We start from the raw sequence: 21,166 nt of genomic DNA on the forward strand, positions 1-21,166 counted from the left end.
TTCAATACTTTTTTATGGTTTTGTCCATTTATACCGTAACCTTGATTTGTAAAAGAATATAATCGGGGCAAAGAGTGACGTGTATGTTTCGTGTGACTGCGCGTGCGCCGTTTAAAAGGAGACGTCAAGACGGGGGCAAGGATTCTAGAAGGATATACCAGTTCAATGAGTGGGCTGGAGGGAGAGATTAGGGAGTATAGCCCGTAACAGATGGCGCGCGGGTTGAAGGTAGTAAGGGGTAAGGGATGTGAGTGTCCAACAACGGGGGAGGATGAGCGCCGTTACAACTTACACTGGTTAGTAGTGATGGGCGAACCGAGTACTTTCTGCAAACCGAGTATTTCGGTATTGATTACACTGTGAAACCGAGTACGAAATGATTACTTTCCACTAACCTAACTTAATGTAACCTGAGCGGAGATAAAAATAATAAAAGTAAGGGAGAGAATCGTGCAAGAAAACTAATCTCTTGGTGTAGTTAGACCAAGGAATATACAGAGAGGAAGTTTTGGTGTGGGTTAAAGTTTGGAGGACAGCGACGGTGCTGCCATCTGTTGGAAGTGAGTAATTTCATAGAAAACGTTATTAGGAGTAACTTAAAATTTCTCCCATGGTTCCTCCCCCTCCCTTTATTTTTCCCTGCATTCTCTCGCGGTTATGAACTTATAAGGCAAATAAAACATGTTCATATATATATATATATATATATATATATATATATATATATATATATATATATATATATATATATATATATATATATATATATATATATATATATATATATATATATATATATATATATATATGTATAGTATATATATGCGTTTTCTGCCCTCCTCCGCCTGGGCCACACCATACTCCTTACTTGCATCGCCTACGTCTGTCTTGTAACCACTTCTGCCCTCGGTGTGGGACTACCCTGAGGCCATGGAACATTTCCTGCTTCAATGCCCACGCCTCCTCTCTCAACATACTGCATTTACGCTCCGGCTCTCCGCCCTAGCCATCACAACACTCGACCTGCCCACCCTCTTGGCGGCCTCAGGCGTCCACCTTTCTAACCCCTACTGTCCTGTCCTTACTTGTGCCTTCTTGAGGAAGACCGACCAGCTACCACGCCTGTGATACCCACACAGGACTACTCCAGGGCTCATAAGGATTCAAAAGAGGCCACGAAAATCTATGGATCCTTATGAGTCTTGGGATACTCCTGTGTGAGTATCACAGGCGTGGTAGCTGGCCGGTCTTCCTCAAGAAGGCACAAGTAAGGCGAAGGACAGTAGGTAGCTAGGAAAGGTGGACGCCTGAGGCCGCCAAGAGGGTGGGCAGGTCGAGTGTTGTGATGGCCAGGGCGGAGAGCCGGAGCGTAATGCAGTATGTTGAGAGAGGAGGCGTGGGCATTGAAGCAGGAAATGTTCCATGGCCTCAGGGTAGTCCTACACCAAGGGCAGAAGTGGTTACAAGACAGACGTAGGCGATGCAAGTAAGGAGTATGGTGTGGCCCAGGCGGAGGAGGGCAGAATTTATATGAACATGTATAATAATATAATGGATATAGAATGCCCAGAAGCTTATCATAGCGGGGCTCAGCGTCACGTGTCTCCACCCTCCCTGCCTCTACCTCCTTACTCCTCCTCCTCCTCTCTTCTCCCTATAACTCCTTACCTCCATCCACTTCCCTCTCATTCCTTTCTCTCCTTCCCTCTCCTCTCTCTCTCTCTTTCACTCCCCCTTTCCCTCCATCTCCCTTTTATAAAAGTCATGTCATATTACTTGACCCTGTTTTATTCCACTTCGACCAATAGACTTGCCTCCTTTTCGCTCCTTCACTTTCCTTCCAATCTCTCCATTGATGAGAGAGAGAGAGAGAGAGAGAGAGAGAGAGAGAGAGAGAGAGATCCTGTCCGTCACCTCCACCTCCATCTCTCTCTCTCTCTCTCTCTCTCTCTCTCTCTGTTTTATTTATTTATTTATTTATTTTTTATTGTGGGTAACGTCTCCACCCGTCTTTATTTATTGGGCATCACAGGGTGTGAAGGCAGCTGCCCCCGCCTTGCCGCAGCCTGCTGTGACGTAGTACAACCTGTGTGTGTGTGTGTGTGTGTGTGTGTGTGTGTGTGTGTGTGTGTGTGTGTGTGTCAGGGAGACGGCTGGCTGATATCTGTTCTAGTCGTGTGTGGTGTTTGTTTCTCATGTTACAATCTATCTCCATCCGGTGATATTGTATCCTTCGTGGATTATCTTTTTCACACACACACACACACACACACACACACACACACACACACGGCCCGGTAGCTCAGTGGTTAGAGCGCTGGCTTCACAAGCCAGAGGACCGGGGTTCGATTCCCCGGCCGGGTGGAGATATTTGGGTGTGTCTCCTTTCACGTGTAGCCCTGTTCACCTAGCAGTGAGTAGGTACGGGATGTAAATCGAGGAGTTGTGACCTTGTTGTCCCGGTGTGTGGTGTGTGCCTGGTCTCAGGCCTATCCGAAGATCGGAAATAATGAGCTCTGAGCTCGTTCCGTAGGGTAACGTCTGGCTGTCTCGTCAGAGACTGCAGCAGATCAAACAGTGAAACACACTCACACACACACACACACTCTCTCTCTCTCTTTTGTGGAGTGTGGTGTGGTCTCAGTCTCCCGAAGATCTCTCTGAGCTCTGAGCTCGCTCCGTAATGGGGAAGACTGGCTGGGTGACCAAGTCACACTAAAATGTAATTCTGAGTATTTATATATATAACATATGATGATTTTGTGAAGTTTTATGGCCTTAATTAGCTAATTTCAATAATTTGGATTCAAATCCTCGAGCGCGCGGCAAGCCCGGATATGGCTCCAAGCGCGGGTTCCGGCGGTCAGTAGTGAAGACTAAAGGGGTTAATGGGAAATTGTTGGCTCACTTTATTTGTCAGAGTTTGACTTTAAATCTCCCATCCGGGAGATTTAATGTCTGGGTGGTTGTGCGGCATGCACCGCCTTCTTCCCCAACAAAATACCGAAAAAAAAAATCTTTACTCCTTAGTTTGAAGGCTTGTATTACATTTTCAACGCATAAATTGAACATGTAATTGAATTATGAAAACCGAGTAAACCGAATAGTACTCACTCAAATCCAAAAACCGAGTAAACCGAGTACTACTCGGACCGAAACTGCCATCCCTACTGGTCTATGGTTAGATTCAAACTGTGACTGTCAGTCACGGGAAGGAACGCGACTACGCGAGCCACAGCAGCCATCGCCCGCCTCCGCCTGGGCCACACCACACTCGGTGCTCACGTGCACCGCCTACGTCTATTTCGTGACCACTTCTGCCCTTGGTATAGGACTACCTCTGAGGCCATGGAACATTTCCTGCTCCAATGCCATGCTTCCACTCACCACACTGCAGCACGTTCACGGCTCTCCGGCCTGGCCATCATAACACTCGACCTGCCTACCCTCCTGTCGGTCTCAGGCTTCCAGTGTTATGATGGCCAGGGCGGAGAGCGTAGTGCAGTATGGTGAGAGTAGAAGCGTGGGCATTGAAGCAGGAAATGTTCCATGGCCTCAGGGATAGTCCTACACCAAGGGCAGAAGGGGTCAGGAGACAGACGTAGGCGGTGCAAGTGAGCACTGAGTATGGTGTGACCCAGGCGGAGGCGGGCAGAAAACGCGTGTATATATATATATATATATATATATATATATATATATATATATATATATATATATATATATATATATATATATATATATATATATATATATATATGTATGTATGTATGTATGTATGTATGTATGTTTTATTTCCCTTATAAGTTCATGAGCACGAGAGAATGCAGGGAAAAATAGGGGGTGAAGGGGAGAGGAAAAATGGGAGAAATCTTAAGTTATTCCTGAAAACTTTTTCTATGTAAGTGCTCTCCTAACAGATGGCAGCACCGTCGCTATCTTCCAAACTAACCCACACCACAACTTCCACCGTGTATATTCCTTGGACGGACGGGGGTATGGCGTCGGCGCCACGAGCACGGACTATAGTGGGCAGAGGCAACAAGCATTGTATTGAAGCTTTTTTATGGGGTTATGGATAAGGTATGCGTGCTTGGTGTTACATTTACCAGCAGTGTATGTATCTCAATGTTCTGTATGGAGTATACAAAAATAGTGTGAAGAAAATGATAATTACTTACAAACAGCACCATGACTGGACGGGAAGAAACTTATTTTAGTATTATGGCATATTGAGATGTTGTTTAAGTGTACCGCAAATAGACTGGAAATTTCTTCCATATACCTTTCTGCTGGGAATGCTGTAAAATTAGCAAGTCATGCTATGATTAACATATTTAAGCTTGTCCTAAACACAACGTAGCTTTTGGCCAAGTCGGGGAACAAGGCTAATTTGGCAATGACAGGCAGATGTAATGATGTGTATAATATATCTCATTTGTGTATGTGTAGTGAAGAGAACGAGTCATGCTACAATGAACAACGTGTGATGGGATAGTTCAGTATGCATAAATTTTAGGACTGTATATTGGAAACACCGGTAGATGTTGAAAACCCCCGCAGCGCTCATTCTCTTGTGATGGCAGCCATTATCTTGAAATTGATTTCGCTGCTATCATCCTATCCTTATTAAACAAAACTTAAATTAGGTTAATGTTCAATCATTAGTACTTGTCACCTACTCACGAGACGCCTGCATGTTGTGGTAGTATATTCTCTCTACTTTAAGTTTATCAAGTTTTATTATTTTTTTTTTTCCCCGTAGAACTGCTATTATTGACTTTTACTGGTGCATTTTAAAGTCGACACATTGCGCCAGGAATATTTAGGTTTAGGTTGGGTTAGGTAGGTTACATTAGGTTAGGTTAAATTAAGTTTGCTTTGGTTTATGTAGTTCGTCAGGGAAACATATTGCTAAAATGTTGCTTTTACTTAATGAAAGGTCTAAGGAGATAGATGGCCATATTTTACCAAGTATATTTTAGGTAAAACCTGCCAGAAGACTCCATTCGTAGTAAGTGTCAAAAACTTTCAAAATCTGGCCAAAAACATCTCCAATAACCTTATTTCATTTTTCCATTTATTTCATCATGATGGCACCATTACCATCACATCTTTTTAAAGGTGAACTTTTCTCCCAAATCTTTACTGAAAATTACTCTTGGATGATTCTGGGTTTGTTCCTCCCTCTTCTCCCTCTGACTATTTCATGCCATCTATTAAAATTCTTCAGAATTATATTTTCTGTGCCTTAGGTGTCCTATTAAACCTTTTGAAGATTTATGTACCTGATGGGGTCCCTCTTATTGTTCTTAAACTGTGTCTTCCTGCTTTAGCCTGTTCCAAAAAAGAATGACCTTTCTTTTTCCTCAGACTACCAATCTCTTGCTTTGATTTCCTGCTTATCTAAAGATTATTTTTTAATCTATCCTCAACAGGAAGATTCTTAAACATTAATCAGTTCACATTGGCTTTCATCAAGGCTGCTCTACTGGTGATCTGGTTTTCCTTACTGGGTTTTGGTCATATTCATTCAGAGATTTTAGTGAAACTTTTAATGTTGCCTCAGACATATATAAAGCTTTCGATCGAGTCAAACACAATGCTTTGATCTCCAAACTACCCTCTTATGGCTTCTATCCTTCTTTCTCTGTAACTTTATCTCAAGTTTCCTCTTGACCATTCTATTGCTGCTGTGATAGATGACCACTGTTCTTCTCTTAAATCAATTAACAGTTGTGTTCCTCAGGATTCTGTGCTGTCACCCACTCTCTTCCTATTATTCATCAATGATCTTAACCAAATTTCTTATCCTTTCCTATTCTGTACTGATGATACCACCTTACACTTTTCCACATCTTTAAAGAAATGACCGACCCTTTAGGAAGTACAGTGGAACTTCTGTTCGTGAATGCTCCAGTGCATGAACAAATCTGTTGATGTACTAAATTCTTTAGTAAATTTCATCTTGGTCCATGAACAAAAAAATTAATTGGTCCACAGAGTTGCTTTTTTTTTCTCTCTCTCTTCTCTCTCCTCTCTTTCCCAATTGGCTCTCATTATACCTCCTAAGGTAGTGAAATATGTTAGTGGTTTAAAGACACCAAAGTGTATTACAGTAGAAATAAAGAAAGCCATACCATCAAAGCATCTCAAAAATTATACTACTGTTCAATCCATTTGAAGAAAAACAGAAAGTAAGAACTTTGTTACAAATGTGGAACACTAGGAAAAAAATATTATTTCCAAGATCCTTTGCTGGTATGACAAGTCTTGGGAGTCATGAGATTCTGTGAAATGTTTGTTTGGGCTGCTATATTTGTCATTACAGCTGATTGCAGCATAGAGGTGCCTGTCCTCTACGGGAGCTAGTGATACAAGATAAAAGTCATCAGGAAAAATAAATGTATGCCATTTTCTGTCAGTTAGACACTGTTGCTATACCAATGACAATTCTCTGTATATTCTATTTGAGAGGTACACAAAAGTGTTTGATAGAGGATAAATGCTGCAAGGAAAATGGTTTTGATTCATGAACATTTTGGTTATGAACAGTCATCAGGAATTGAATAAGTCTGTTAATGAGGTTCCACTGTAAATGGATCACACAGGGACATCACAGAATGGATGATTTCTGATCTCTCAAAAATTTCTGATTAGGGCAGAGAAAAATACTCAGTATTGTTTAGTGCCTCAAAACTCAATTTCACCATCAATTAACACAACCTTCCAGACAACTATCCCCTCTTCTTGGATGACACTCAACTATCCCCCTCTTTTACACTGAATATTCTTGGTCTGTCCTTTACTTATATGTAATTTTAAACTGGAAGCTTCACATCTATTCCCTAGCTATAACAACTGTGAAGTTAGATGTCAATTGTTTCTGCCAGTTTTTCTCACCTCCCCATTTGTCAATTATTTACAAGGGCCTTATCTGTGAATTACTTATGCACATCCCTAGCCTGTCAATATCAGTAATACAGTGGTACCTTGAGATATGGGCTGCCTGAGATACAATTTTTTTGAGATATGAGCTACAATTTGGTAAATTTTTTATTTTGAGATATGAGCAAAATTTTGAGATACGAGTTACGCTTGGGGATGTTGCTGCTATATTCAGTGGCTTGGTGCATCGGCCCAGCCTTAGCTGAGCTAGTATCTATGTGTTTCTCATGGATCTCATGCACTGTGATTGTTCTTTCATCATTTTCACACTATTTATTGATCTTTTTTTATTATCTAAAGAAATTGCAGTTTTAATTTATGTTTAATGTTTGTGTCAATGGTGCCGCCTCCTCCTCCTTCTCCTTCTCCTTCTCCTTCTCCTTCTCCTTCTCCTCCTCCTCCTCCTCCTCCTCCTCCTCCTCCTCCTCCTCCTCCTCCTCCTCCTCCTCCTCCTCCTCCTCCTCCTCCTCCTTCATTTACCACCATTAACCAAAAATGTGTGTCTCCAAGGTAAGAACACTAAATAAACTTTTGCTGTTATCTTATATATTTTCCTATTTTCATGTATTGATAAAATATGCATGTGTACGTAACTGAAAAGACAAAACAAATTTCTCCTATTTCTGCCTACCTCCTCCACCGAGGCTTACCACAAAAATGGAGGGAGGGCAAATGTAAACAAACGAACCTCTACAGCTACGGCGTTGCGGCCGTTATTCTCTCTCTCTCTCTCTCTCTCTCTCTCTCTCTCTCTCTCTCTCTCTCTCTCTCTCTCTCTCTCTCTCTCTCTCTCTCCCCCCCCTCTCTCTCCTTCTCCCCCATACAGTAAGGCCCCCACTTGGCGAATTAATTACTCTGGCGAAACTACCGCCAAATGCGAATTTCGCCAAGCAAGAGTTCTTTATATATAAATTGCCTAAAAATGCCTCAATCAGTCTTTGGTCATTGCCAAAGTCCCTCTTTTGACTCCTAAAATACACCATCTTTCAAGCTGAAATAAAATCTTTTGCCTTCACATATTAGAACACGTACAAAACAGACCAATAAACAATAAATAAAGCTAAGAAGACATGATATAAAGGCTGTAACTTCCGTTTTTCCACCCATTTCCTTCGGCCGCTGTCGTCCTTGTCGCCACCACCTGTTGCGCTGGTAGAGGCCATGTTGGCGGTAAATCGCTAGAATTTGTTCCCACGCTAGCAGAACAGAGGGTAGCACAAATAAAATGGCTGAAGGGGACTCTCACACTACATTCCGATAGGTTTAGAGAGAGGTCTGACATCACCGGGGAGTCCCGTGGTTCGCTGTGCGGCCGCCAGGAGGGGACCGCCAAGTTTGAATTTAAATTGGCAAGTGTGCACTCGGTGGTGCATGACCACCCTACTGCCAAAAGTGAATTTCGCCAAGCTGAGATTCGCCAAGTGTGGGGGGGCTTACTGTACTTAAACAAACTTCATTTATTCAATGAATAATGTTTACAGGATCATCAACGAGGTCCTCTGTGATTATTAGAGCAGCCAGTCTTCTGTGGGTGGCTCTATTTGTGCACTCCAGCTGATTGACAGTCCCAATTGAGGGTTAGGAATGCAGTAGGATAATGTCCCATTGAATGCATCCTCTGAGATAAATATACTTTATAAGAGTAGTTTATCTATTTATATTATCTTTTGTTATGTTTTATTAAGTTTCTGTGCAATAATTATTATTTATAAATACAGGCAACACCCGCTTAACGAACATTCACACAACGAAATTTTGCTAAAACGAACATTTCCTTTTACTACCATCTACTCGTATAATGAACACCAAACTCACTCTAACAAAATCTAATCCAGGTAATTTTTTCCAAGTTTGAAGGCCCCACTATATCACGCAAGCCGACAGGCTTTTCAATACACCAGCGCCTCTCGTGGGCAAAACGCGCACCACTCACTCCTCTACCCTTCCCCGCTCTTAGTTCAAAACAAAAACAAGGTCCAACATCAGCTCATCATCTCACACTCAACATGCCACCAAAATGCCCTGCAACCAGCCCTGCAATGTTGCCTGGCATTGCTAAGACCAGGAAGTCTCTCACTCTCGAAGTGAAGCTAGATATTATTCACAGACACGAAAGGCGAGAAAACTAATAGCATTGCTCGCCACCATCTTGACTCCATCTACTGTCTCTACTATTTTTTAGTCAGCAGACTCTATTAAGAAGGCTGGTGAAACTGTATATTCCTTGCAAGTTAAAAGAACCACCTGAACTCGTGACTGCAATGGATAAAATGGAAAGCCTTGTGGAAATGTGGTACATAAGTTTTGTATGCGGTACAATGATGCACCCTTTGTTTACCTTCCACAGGTTGCCGGTTAGTGTCTTTCCTGCTCCACTCTCCCTCCCTTCATAAATTTAAGATCATCAACATTATAAAGTTACATACATACATGTATTAGTGTACATTATAATGACTTAGTCTTAAATTAAACTGCTTAAATGTTTAACTTCATAATTTTTACTTTCATCAAACCTTTTACTGTACTATGATGCACTCTCGCTTTGTTTATTCTCAATGGAAGATCAAGTCAGAGGTTAAAATTGTTATAATTGGTTCACTTAACGAAAATTCGCACAACGAACGTTTTCTTAGGAATGTAACCTGTTCGTTAAGCGGGAGTTGCCTGTACCTTTTCTTACCTGAAAACACGTAAAAAAAATAGGGGTGCTTCTTTTAGGGAGGCTGGAATGGATTAATGGCATTTCAGTGCATTTCAGTGGGAAAAATTGTTTTTGAGATACAAGCTATTTGAAATATGAACTCCATCACAGAACGAATTAAACTCGTATCTCAAGGTACCACTGTAATCTGGTGGCTTCTATGATAGGTCACTGAGAAGATTTATGAGATCTTTTTAACTTTCCCTGGTAAGTGTGCTCTTAGTCTGTGCTGTCCAACTATGCGTGGTCATGCGTGATTTACGATGCACTGGTACCAAGGCTCAGATTTCATCCGGAGTTGGGGATGAGAAGGTGATGTGGGGGAGCACATCACCAGAAAAACAACCATTCACAAAGCATAACTCGGAATTTAGGTTAACACAGTGTTGACAAGAGCAAATGACAATGAAACCATATACAGATATGCGTGAAATGACAACATACTAGCATGAGCTATGTAACAGACAGTACCCCAAAAACAAAGGGACATGAAGTGAAATGGGATGGGTAGGTACGCATGACCACGCACAGATGAACAGCATAGTCTAAGAGGAAACCCGATCATGGCACACTTACCAGGGTAAGTTATGATGATCTCATAATTCCTCATCAGCTGTGCGGTCAGACAGCATGGTGTCATTTATGACTGTTTGTAGCCTCATCCCCAATGTAACAAAAAGGTTGAAACACCGAATGTGCATACATCATGTCTATGTAAGAAACAAGAAACAACAAGAGATAAAAAACAGAGATCATTACATACTCTCAGCATATGATTTCAGAATGTTCTGTCCAAAGGAACCCACAGGTATTATGATTTTGTTATAATGTTTAGCAAAAGTAGATTCATATCTCCAACCAATTGCTTTTTTAAGCATTACCCACGCCATTCCTGTTCTAAATGTCATAGAAGTGGATGCAGACTGAACTGAATAGGCATTAAACCACGCGTCACTTATACTGGACTTTCTCATTACATCTTTGACCCATCTAGTAATTGTGGCCTTTGATGCAGGCCCAAAAGGTAACCCGGTTGTTAACAACAGTTTGTTTTGATCAGGTCTTATTCTCAGCTTATTTGTCAAATGTAAATATGGCATCAACAGTACAAAGATTAACATTCTAAGGAAGAGCACAAACATTTCTTGCAAATAATGTTGGACATTATAAGTTTTAAGTGGGTCACTGATTCTAAGCAACATATTGCTGATGTCCAGACAGTCAGTGGTTTGAAACCTTTGCCTAGACAAAAGCATGAGTAAACCTGTCACTTTTTTGGGTAAAGTTGAAGAGATAATTGGGTATTTCTTAACCAACCAGGAAGTCTTAGTAGCAAATCACAATCTCATGTAAATCCATCCCTAGGTAGTTTTGAGCATTGTCTGTAACCTCATAAACAAGTGCACAATCTTGTTCTGGCCTGCTGGAGTTCCATTAATTTTAACTACTGTAGAGATAGCTGACCTGGCTGCATTGAGACTGCTATAACTGTAACCAGAACCATCTACATTACTCTTGTGGAATGAAAAGAGTAAATGGTCCAGTAGTTATGTAAAGGGGGCAAAAAAAAAAAAAAAAATCACCTTTTTCTCGTAAACAAGTCATTCCTTACTCTGATATACCTCCCATATGCCATAAGGATTTTCTTATCCTAGGCCTCATACAGAAAGTCTGTAACCTGTTCTGAAACTCCTGCCCTGTGGAAAGATTCCCTTACAGAGGCCATACTGTAAACCTCAGATTCCTGACTGGATGCATCTGTTGGGGATCCTGAGGCAGATACAAACACCTTTGAGGAAGAAGTTGAGGTGCAGTTTTCAACAGGTGAAGATCCTCTGCCAACCAAGGTTGAGCTTCCATACTGGCAGAATCACTAATACTGATGCCTTGTCTTCCCTTACTTTTTGAATGATGTCTTTTATGACTCTAAGGTAGGGGAAACATAAAGGAATGAATCATTACTCCAACAGAATGAAAAAGCATTTGTGCCCAATGCCTCAGGATTCCAAGAATAAAATAGATGTAACTGAGTGTTTTGATGAGGGTTCTCTATAAATTCTGCAAATGTTTCTAAAAACTGTGAGCATTACTCTCCATTCTTATTGAAATCACACTGATGAGATGCTAAATCAACTGTAAAATTCGTAGAACCTTGGATGGATTCAGCAGATTGTCCTGCACACTAGCCCGGTCAAAACAAATTTTTCCCTTATGCCTAAAAAATGTTTAATGCTACCATACTTAATGTTTGCAACAACTGTGGTATTATCTGATTTTCTTATACTATGCTTATGTCAAACATTATATGTGATAGAGCCTTAAGTCCAAAAGGAACACTTTTCAATTCCAAAATATTAATATGGTCCTTTTCATGTTCAGTCTATTAGTCAGCAGTAATGATTTCATCTGTACAAGACCCCTAACCAGACAATGAAGCATCTGCAGAAATAATTAAGTCTGGGACCGATGTTTATATTGATTCCACACAAGAATGAATGTTAGTTGTCCACCAGCATATAAGACATTTTGCTCTCTGATCTTGGCATAATAAGGCATCAAAGTCACCACAATTTTGTTTAAGAGCCTCATTCCTCAGAAGTTATGAATACAGTAAGGTCTCGGTTTACGTCAGAGTTACGTTCCTGAAACATGATGTAAGTCGATTTTGTACGTAACTCGAGTTTCCGTACATTTCAAAGCATATTATCGAGTTTTCAACCAATCATTGTTTATGGTCATTCAGGTAAGTTAAAGGTTATATTGTTATATTATTTACAACTACGTAGGAATATGAAACACAAGCTTGTTTTTGTTGTTGATTAGGGCCACGAACGCGAAGGATTGCGGGTTGCTGAGAGGGATGGCCCTGAGGCCGCCAGGAGAGTGGGCAGGTCGAATGTTGTGATGCCCAGGGCAGACAGCTGGAAGCGTAGTGCAGTGCAGTGGGAGTAGAAGCGTGGGCAGCGGGGCAGGAAATGCAATAGGAAAGGGCAATAGGGATCAGCAGACAGGCGCAGACGGTGCAAGTCAGCTGCGAGTGTCGTGTGGCCCAGGCGAAGGCTCCGGAGTTGTTATTGTTGTGATGGGTGTGCGAGCCCTCAAGGTCGTCAACCTCCCCCGTTGTCATGGTAACGGGCTTCCCATTTTCTTCTTCCCTCCCTCACACACAGCTGCTGCCTCCCTTCTCATGTCTTTTAATTATGTCCTCTTTTTCTTGTAGCATAATGGTTTTCCTTTTCTTAGCATCACTGCTGTCACTAAGAAGTTTTCTGTTTGGTGCTATTGAGCAAGATACTAAGAACTTGAGTCAGTAAACGCAGAAGTAGGATAACACTCTTGCCAGGGGCGATGGTGTGGTGGAACTGAGGCAGGGTGTTATTGTATTCAAGCGTGAGGCGGGCGGTGTGGCGGGCAACCACCAACAATAACAATAAATCCCGCACTTTAAGATTTATAAATTTTCAATTTTTTTAATCTTAAATTGCCTTATAGTGGACTGACGTAACTACGAGTTTGACGTAACTCGAGACCGACGTAACCCGGGACTTTACTGTATTTGTATTTTAATGGAGCCCAATGTACAGAGTCTCCTGCAGCCACTACATTAGCAATAAAAACTGCCAGATCTCTGATCTCTGATTCGCATTTCTTCCATTTGCAATAATTGTAAACACAACTGCTTAATCTTTGGTGTTGTACCCTGTGTGAGTGTAATGGTCATATCACTAGAGTTCAAAATAAAACCCAAGAATTCTATCTTATGACTGGGCTGGAGATCTGACTTCTTGTTAATCTTGAAATGCAGTTGATCCAAGGTTGAGGCAAAATATTGTACAATGGCAATAAATTTCTCTCTTGAATTTGCCACCACAAGACAATCACCAATGTAAACATTAGTCAGGATACTTAAAGCCCTAAAATGGGAAAAAAGAAATCTTTAATAATTTAGTAGAGCCGAAGAAGAGAGGAAAAACCTTGAGGCATGCAAGTAAACTGCCATGAGAGTCCATTTCACATAAATCTTAACCATGAATGACCTGGCTCAAAACTGGGACAGAAAAATAAGCATGCTTCAAGTCAGTGGATGCAAAAAAGTAATTCTCTGTAATTAATAGTAAGTTATCTTCAAGTATTTCCATCTTGAAATGATGATATTCCACATATTCATTGAAATATTTTAAAATTAAGAATACAGTGGAGACTCAATACTCAAACTTAATTCGTTCCAAATGGCCATTCGAATATTAAAAAGTTCAACTATTAATACCTGTAAATCAGGTAATTCGTTCCAACCATTGCCAAACCCAAGTTTAGAAAAAAACGGCGGTTTAATTTTGCAGTCGCCGCTAGCATTGGCGCACAGAAACAGGGTTAGCCTGTCTTTCATGGGCTTGTGTCCTGACAAACACTTCTCTTCCTTTGTTATATAGATCACGTTTGGTAGTTTTTTTTTTCCAAAACAGGCCAGTTTCATCACAATTAAAGATCTGTTGTGGGCTTAAGCACTCCTTATCTTTCTTGAATTCAGACACAAATTACTCAGCGGCAGCTCTGTCATCACTTGCGGGCTCGTCGTGCCTCAGAACAGAATGAATTCCAGTTCTTTTCTTGATATTCCCTAACCACCCTTTACTTGCTTTAAAATCATCATTGGAGTCAGATGTAGTATCAGAAATAAGATCACGATGCAGCAGCCTAGCCTTAGCACAAATTATGCCCTCTGACAAAGAATCACCAGCCATCTGCCTTTGGTTTATCCACTCAACAATTTTTCCATTTCTTCCACTGCCGCAGGTCATTTAAATAGTCTTTTCACACCATTTGCCACATCAGCTCTTTTAATGAGCTCTGTCTTCTTCAGTATTGTGGCTACTGTAGATTTAGCCATACAGTATTCAGCTGCAAGATTGGTTATTCCTTTTTTCTTGTATTTATCAATAATCTTTTTCTTTTCGATGGTTGTCACTATATTCTTTCTTGTAGGCTTATTCTCACCACAAACAAGCCTCTTCAGTGCCATTGTAAGCTTCTAAGTGCAAAAAAAAAAAAACTCCAGAGAGAAAGCGCAAGACAATGTGATCAACTGGCTGCGGTGGACCGGTGGGGCACGTGGGGCAGCGGGAAGGATGAAAGCGCAGGACAATGTTATTCTTACGACAGCGAAGGATCAACTGGCTGCGGTGGACCGGTGGGGCGCGTGGGACGGCAGGAAGGATGAAAGCGCAGGACAATGTTTTCTATCACAGACACCTGTTTTTCATACAAAAAACTAGCAGTTCCACTGTCTCACTTACTTTCATCCGCCGAGATTACAAAAATTCCCGCCTGGCGCTACGCCTGCCAGCGCGGTGCCTGGCGCTGCCGGTGGGATCGGCTGTGCTGCCCCTCAGTTAATTTTCGGCATGCATCGTGTACACATGCGCTGCGCTTCCATCCCTGTTTCGCTTCTTGAACTTTTCAAGTGCTTTCTTTGCCGGTTTCTTCGTGTTTTCGTGGCGGAGGACCTTAATGGGCAGCATACTCGTCCAGAGCTGCCTGCTGCTGCTCGGGAGAGTAGTTTGCTGATGGATGGGGCTGCTTCCACGTCTGGTTCTTCCGGCTCTCAGTCATTGTCTAAGCCTTCTAGAAGGGTTTGCTCAAGACCAGACTGCACCAGGGTCTTGGGCACTTTCCTCCAAGACCCTCATTCTGTTTGTGTTAATTGCAGGGATATCTGCAACCCAGATAAGAGGTGTGATGAGTGTTCTATTTGGAGCAGTGATAAAGTCCTTGCAGCGTATAAGTACCAGTGTGGTTTGAGGCGCAGGAGGTGCGCCAAGGCAAAACATTCACATAGTTCTGTTACCCCCTTTTGTAATGTTTCCTGTGACATAGGCACATTGCAGTCTGTTAAAGCACCTCCTTCTATTCAGGGGACAAGGGTTTCATCGGCTGCCTCTGTTTTGTGTGACGTTCATGGCGGTTCAGAGATTTCGTTTCAGGACGTTAGTGTTTTCTCCCAGGATGAGCTAACAGCTGGGTATTCAGCTTCCCAGCAGGGCACTAAGCCTCCTGTTGCTATTGACCTCTCTTTGTTTTTGAAGTCTTGGCAGGAGGAGGTGCTTGCTTCTGTCAATTCTCTTGTTGCTTCTCAGATAAGAGATTTGCATGGTTCTGTGCCCCCCCGCTACTGATCCCTCTCTTCCAGCTGTCTTTGGACCCAGACCTGATGCAGTTCAGTGTCCTGGCCCCCAGAGTCCTGACGCAAAAAGGTGTGTGCAGTCACATCGAGTCAGTGGGCCAGGTGAGGCTGTCTGAGGACTAGAGGTGCCTCTTAAGCGTTCACGTCCACCTAAGGATGACGCTAGGAGGATCAAGAAGTCCCGCCCCACCTCAGTGGTGTCCGGCTACCCCCCCCTTCTCGGGACCGGTTGGTGGGGGGAAGACTGGGGGTAGGTGGACTGGCGCGGTAGGCTTGGCCCCCCCCCGGTTTGGATGAAGGCCTGACAGGGAGAGAGACTTGCCCTTTTGCCTTGTCTCCCTGCTGTTACGTTCACCGGTTAAATGGGTAAGATTGGCATCGGGGAGCCGGTGAACAATAACAATAAAAAAAAACACTGCAGGTTCAACTGGTGAGGAAATGCAAAGGGGGCACTTTAAAAAGCTATACATATAACATATACATATAACACAGAAATAAATACAACAATAAAGAGCCCAACTTAATACCTAACAATAATCCTAATCTTATATGGAGGCAATGTGCAAAAAACGGACGAGGGGAAGTGATACTTATGCGGTGTCGCAGTGGTGAAGTGCTGGGTGAGGTAGATCCCCACGGTAGTCCAAGAGGCGTTATGTTCACTGGTTGAGGCCTGGACCTCGACTGACTTTCCAGAAAGCCGAGCTTGCTTTAACACTTCCGCTGGAGTCGAATGGGGCCGCGTGAATCCAACTTCGGGACAGTAGCGGGGCTTCATGAGACGGTGACGTGGAGGGTTCATGAGACGGTGGCGTGGAAGGTTCATGAGACGGTGACGTGGAAGGGAGGTGGAGAGGTGGCGAACGAGGTAACAAGCGGAGGAGGTGATGGTAGTGGAGTATGTTACGGGCGGGTTGTAACATTTCCTCCCCTAAGACCTCCGTAATGGGCTCATGAAGGAGGTGAGACGGGAGATCTTGATAAGGCGTCGGCGATGATGTTGTCCACCCCTTGATATGGTGGACTTCAAGTTGAAGGGTTGAGTTAACAAGGCCCACCTAAGAATGCGTTGGTTTCGGTTCTTCATGGCGTGAAGGAAGGCCAGAGGATTGTGATCGGTGAAGACCTTCGTAGTTTGAGGACCAGGATGAAGGTAGCACTCAAAACGTTGGAGCGCCAGGACGAGTGCCAGAGCCTCCTTCTCGATGGTGGAGTAGTTGAGTTGGTGTTTCTTCAGCTTGGTGGAGTGATAGGCGATGGGATGGAGGATGCCGCTTGTGGGGTCCGCTTGTAGGAGGACAGCACCCACTCCAACTCCACTCGCGTCCACTTGTAGATGGAAGGGGCGGGAGTGATCTGGCGTCCAGACCACTGGCTCCGAGGAGAGGAACGCCTTGAGATGTTGGAAGGCTTGGTCACAGGTTGGGGTCCAGTGGAAAGGGACGGAAGTGCTGATAAGGTCCGTCAGGGGCGGCCAGGGTGGAGAAGTTCCTACAGAATCGTCTGTAGAAACCAGCCATCCCCAAGAACCTCATGAGAGCTTTCCTGGTGGTAGGGACAGAGCAGCCAAGGATGGCCTACACGTTGGCTCTCTTGGGGCGAACCTTGCCGTTCCCCACATGTCCCAGGTAGACCACCGTAGACTTCCCGAAAGTGAACTTGGCCAGGTTGATTGTAAGCCCAGCTTCCTGCAACCGACCCATCAGCCTCCGAAGACGGGTCAGATGTGTCACCCAATCGTCCGAAATCACCACCAGGTCATCCAGATAGGCAGATGTTCCCTACAAGTCCTAGGTGATGTAAATTATAGCCCTCTGGAAGGTGGCGGGAGCATTAGACAAGCCGAAGGGCATCACTGTGTATTGGTATAGTCCGAAGGGGGTGATGAAGGCGGATATTATTCGGGCCTCGTCCGAGAGGGAATCTGGTAGTAACCTTTAAGTAAATCTATAGTGGTTACAAATTTGGCTACTCCTATACTATCTATAAGGTCCTCTATCAAGGGCAATGGGTAGGAGTCTGGCACCGTCACTTTATTTAATTTCCTGTAGTCGGTGCAAAATCGACTACTACCATCTGGCTTAGATGTTAACAGGCAGGAGAAGCCCAGGGGATATACTAGGTTCTGCAAGGTGATGACAGAGCAGATAGTCTACCTCTTTTTCATCAAGTCTCTTTTAATGGGTGAAATGCGATAGGCTGGTTGTCTTATAGGCTTGATGTCATTAGATATTAATGTTATATCATGTTGGATAGTAGTACAAAGTCCTGGAAGGTCACCTGTGATTTCTGAAAAGTCTAGCAATAACTTTTTAAGATCAGACTGTTGTGAAGGTGTTAAGGAAAGAAACACCTCATCAAGGTTGGACATGATTTGGCTGTTTGAGGGGCGTCCTTTAGGTGACGAGAAGAGGAATTCGATGTCGGACTCTTCCTCGGGGGGCACAGGACCAGACTCCTTCCCTACCAGACATACAGGTACAGTGCGAGACAAGTCGTCCTCTGGTTCTCTGGAGTGGTAAGGTTTCATTAGATTAATATGAACTAGTTGGGAATCCTTACGACGGTCAGGAGTGTGGACCACATAATTTAATGGACTTAGTTTTTGAGCCACAACATAAGGTCCCATGAACTTACTGTGAAGAGCATTGCCTGGAGTGGGAGAAAAAGTAAAACCTTGTCTCCTGGTTTGAAACTTCTCATGACAGATTTGGGAAGAGAATTTTGTTGCATTTTAGTTTGAGATTTGAGGAAGTTTGATTTAGCAAAAGATCTGACTTCACTGATTTTATTCTTAAGGTTACTGATGTAGTCAGACACACTGGGGCTTGAAGGAGTATTTTGAGTAAACCATTGATCCTTTAATATTTTGAGAGGCCCCCTGATCTGTCTACCATAGAGTAATTCAAAAGGGAGTAACCTAAAGAATCTTGAGGAGATTCTCTTAAAGCGAAGAGAAGGAAAGAGATACTTTCATCCCAGTCTCCTTGATGCTCCAAGCAATACTTCTTCATCATGGATTTTAATGTTTGGTGAAACCGCTCCAGACAGCCTTGGGATTGGGGTGGTAAGCCGAGGAGGTTACATGGTCGATGTTTAGCTCATTCACTATCTGTTGGAAAAAATTGCTAGTGAAATTGCTACCCTTGTCAGACTGAATTTGTTTTGGAATTCCTACCGAGGTGAAAAAATGTATTAGATGTTTTACAATGGTCTTTGATGTGATGTTCTTAAGAGGGAATGCTTCAGGGTACCTGGTAGTGGGATCCATGAGGGTTAACAAATACTGATTCCCTCGTTTGGTTTTGGGTAAGGGCCCTACGCAGTCTAGAATGATCTTTTCGAAGGGCTCCGTCTGAACTGGAATAGGCGTCAGAGGAGCTGGCACAAGGCGTTCGTTAGGCTTACCCACAATTTGACATATGTGACATGTTTTTACATAGTGTGACACATCCTTTTTCATTCCTGGCCAAAAAAATGTTGAAGAGCCTTCTTGTAGGTTTTTGGATGCCTAGATGACCTGACAATCCATCATGAGCTAGTTCTATAATGGCTGGTCTTACAGACAAGGGATGACAACTTGATGTGTTTCTGACCAGGTGTCTAGTTGTTTCAGTTCAGGAGGTCTGTAGGCACGCATCAGGACTCCTTCCTGATAATAAAAACAAGGCAATTTAGACATATCCTTTGTCTCACTGGCAACATGTCTGATCTTAGCCAAAGTGAGATCCTGTTCCTGAGCATTAATCAAATTCTCCTTTGAAATGATGTTATTGTACAAGTTGTCAGTAGAGGCAATCATTGGTGGAGGAGGTGGTGAAAGGGCAGGGGACTTGGACTGAGACCTGGTGACTGCACACACTGGGAAGAAGTGAGGGGGATGTTTCGTCCAGGGTCTTAGTGGGACTTTCTGTTAAGGGAGAATCAAGAACAATTAAGTTTGGAACAGCCAAGTTACCCGCAAGATCATTACCCAGTACAAGATGTACCCCCCGTTACTGGCAGTTTACCAGGTTTAATGGCTACCACAACCTCTCCTGAAATGAAAGGGCACTGTAAGCTAATTTTAGCCAAGGGATAGGAGAGCTGTGATTCGAGACCTGTAAGGATCACCTTCTCCCCAGTGAAAGCCTGTTTGATGTTAGGGATGACATCTTCCCTTAAGATGGATTGGGCAGCACCTGTATCACGCAGAACCTTGACATTTATTGCCTTGTCTTTACCATCAGTCAGGGACACTTTACCTTGATACATGTACGAGTCATAAAGTTCTAGAGGAGAGTTGACAGGGTTAGCTAGGGCCACTGGTTTCTTGTTCTCAAATGTGTTAGGTTTAGGGGCCACAAAAGAAAGTTGACGTTGAGAGGCCTTGCAATTTGGGTGTCTACATTTCTGGATCGTGTGACCTGGCTTCTTACAGTATGTACACCAGGGGGAATTATATGCATTTGGCGAGAATCCGGTCGGCTTACCACCCGCCCCCAAAACCTTCCCCAAAGGAGGACCTAACATTAGATAGTGAACCACGACCTCTACTACCCAGGGATCCCATCAACAAAGCAAACGCATCAGCCACTTTAGCGGCAGACATAAGATCACTCTCTCCCGTTCTTCCACATGCCTCAGAATATTAAAGGGTAACTTGTTCTTCCATTCTTCCAGGACCATTAGATTGAGCAACTCCGAAAAGGTGGTAATGTTAAGGGCGGCTAACCATTTCTTAAATTGTCTTAGTTTCTCACTAGCAAATTCAACATAGGTGTGAGAGTCTGGTTTCACATACTTTCGAACTGTTGTCTGTATCCGTCAGAAGTGATAGAGTAGGCGTCTAGAATGTTACCTTTGATCTCTTCATATTCTACCTCATCACTAAGGCCGTTGTATACCCTGTAAGCTTTTCCTACTAGTTTAGGGACAAGGAGAGACACCCACTGATCCTTGGGCCATTTATTCCTATTAGCAATCTTCTCAAAAGCGCGAAATGACCCGTCAACATCAGATTCATCAAAAGGGGAACTAGCGGAGCAGCTGTAGCGGGATTAAAGCTTGCTAACTTTTTCTTTATATCTACTTCTTCCCCTCTAAACTTAGCGTCATTTCGTAGGGTTAACTCCTGAATTTCTAACTCTTTCTCCTGCCTTTTAAGTTGTAACTGAAATTCTCTCTCTTTTTTTTTTTTCCTGTAGTTGCATTTGTTTTTCCTGCATCCGGTATTCTAGTCTAAGCTTCTCAATTTCCCACTGACTTATCCTACTCTTATCCTGTTCTTCCTGGGGACTGTGTATTATAGTCCTCGTAGAGGCTGACATGGGAGTTAACTCCTCTATGGCATTTCC

This window comes from Portunus trituberculatus, chromosome 37 (assembly GCF_017591435.1).
Source record: "Portunus trituberculatus isolate SZX2019 chromosome 37, ASM1759143v1, whole genome shotgun sequence".
NCBI lineage: Eukaryota > Metazoa > Arthropoda > Malacostraca > Decapoda > Portunidae > Portunus > Portunus trituberculatus.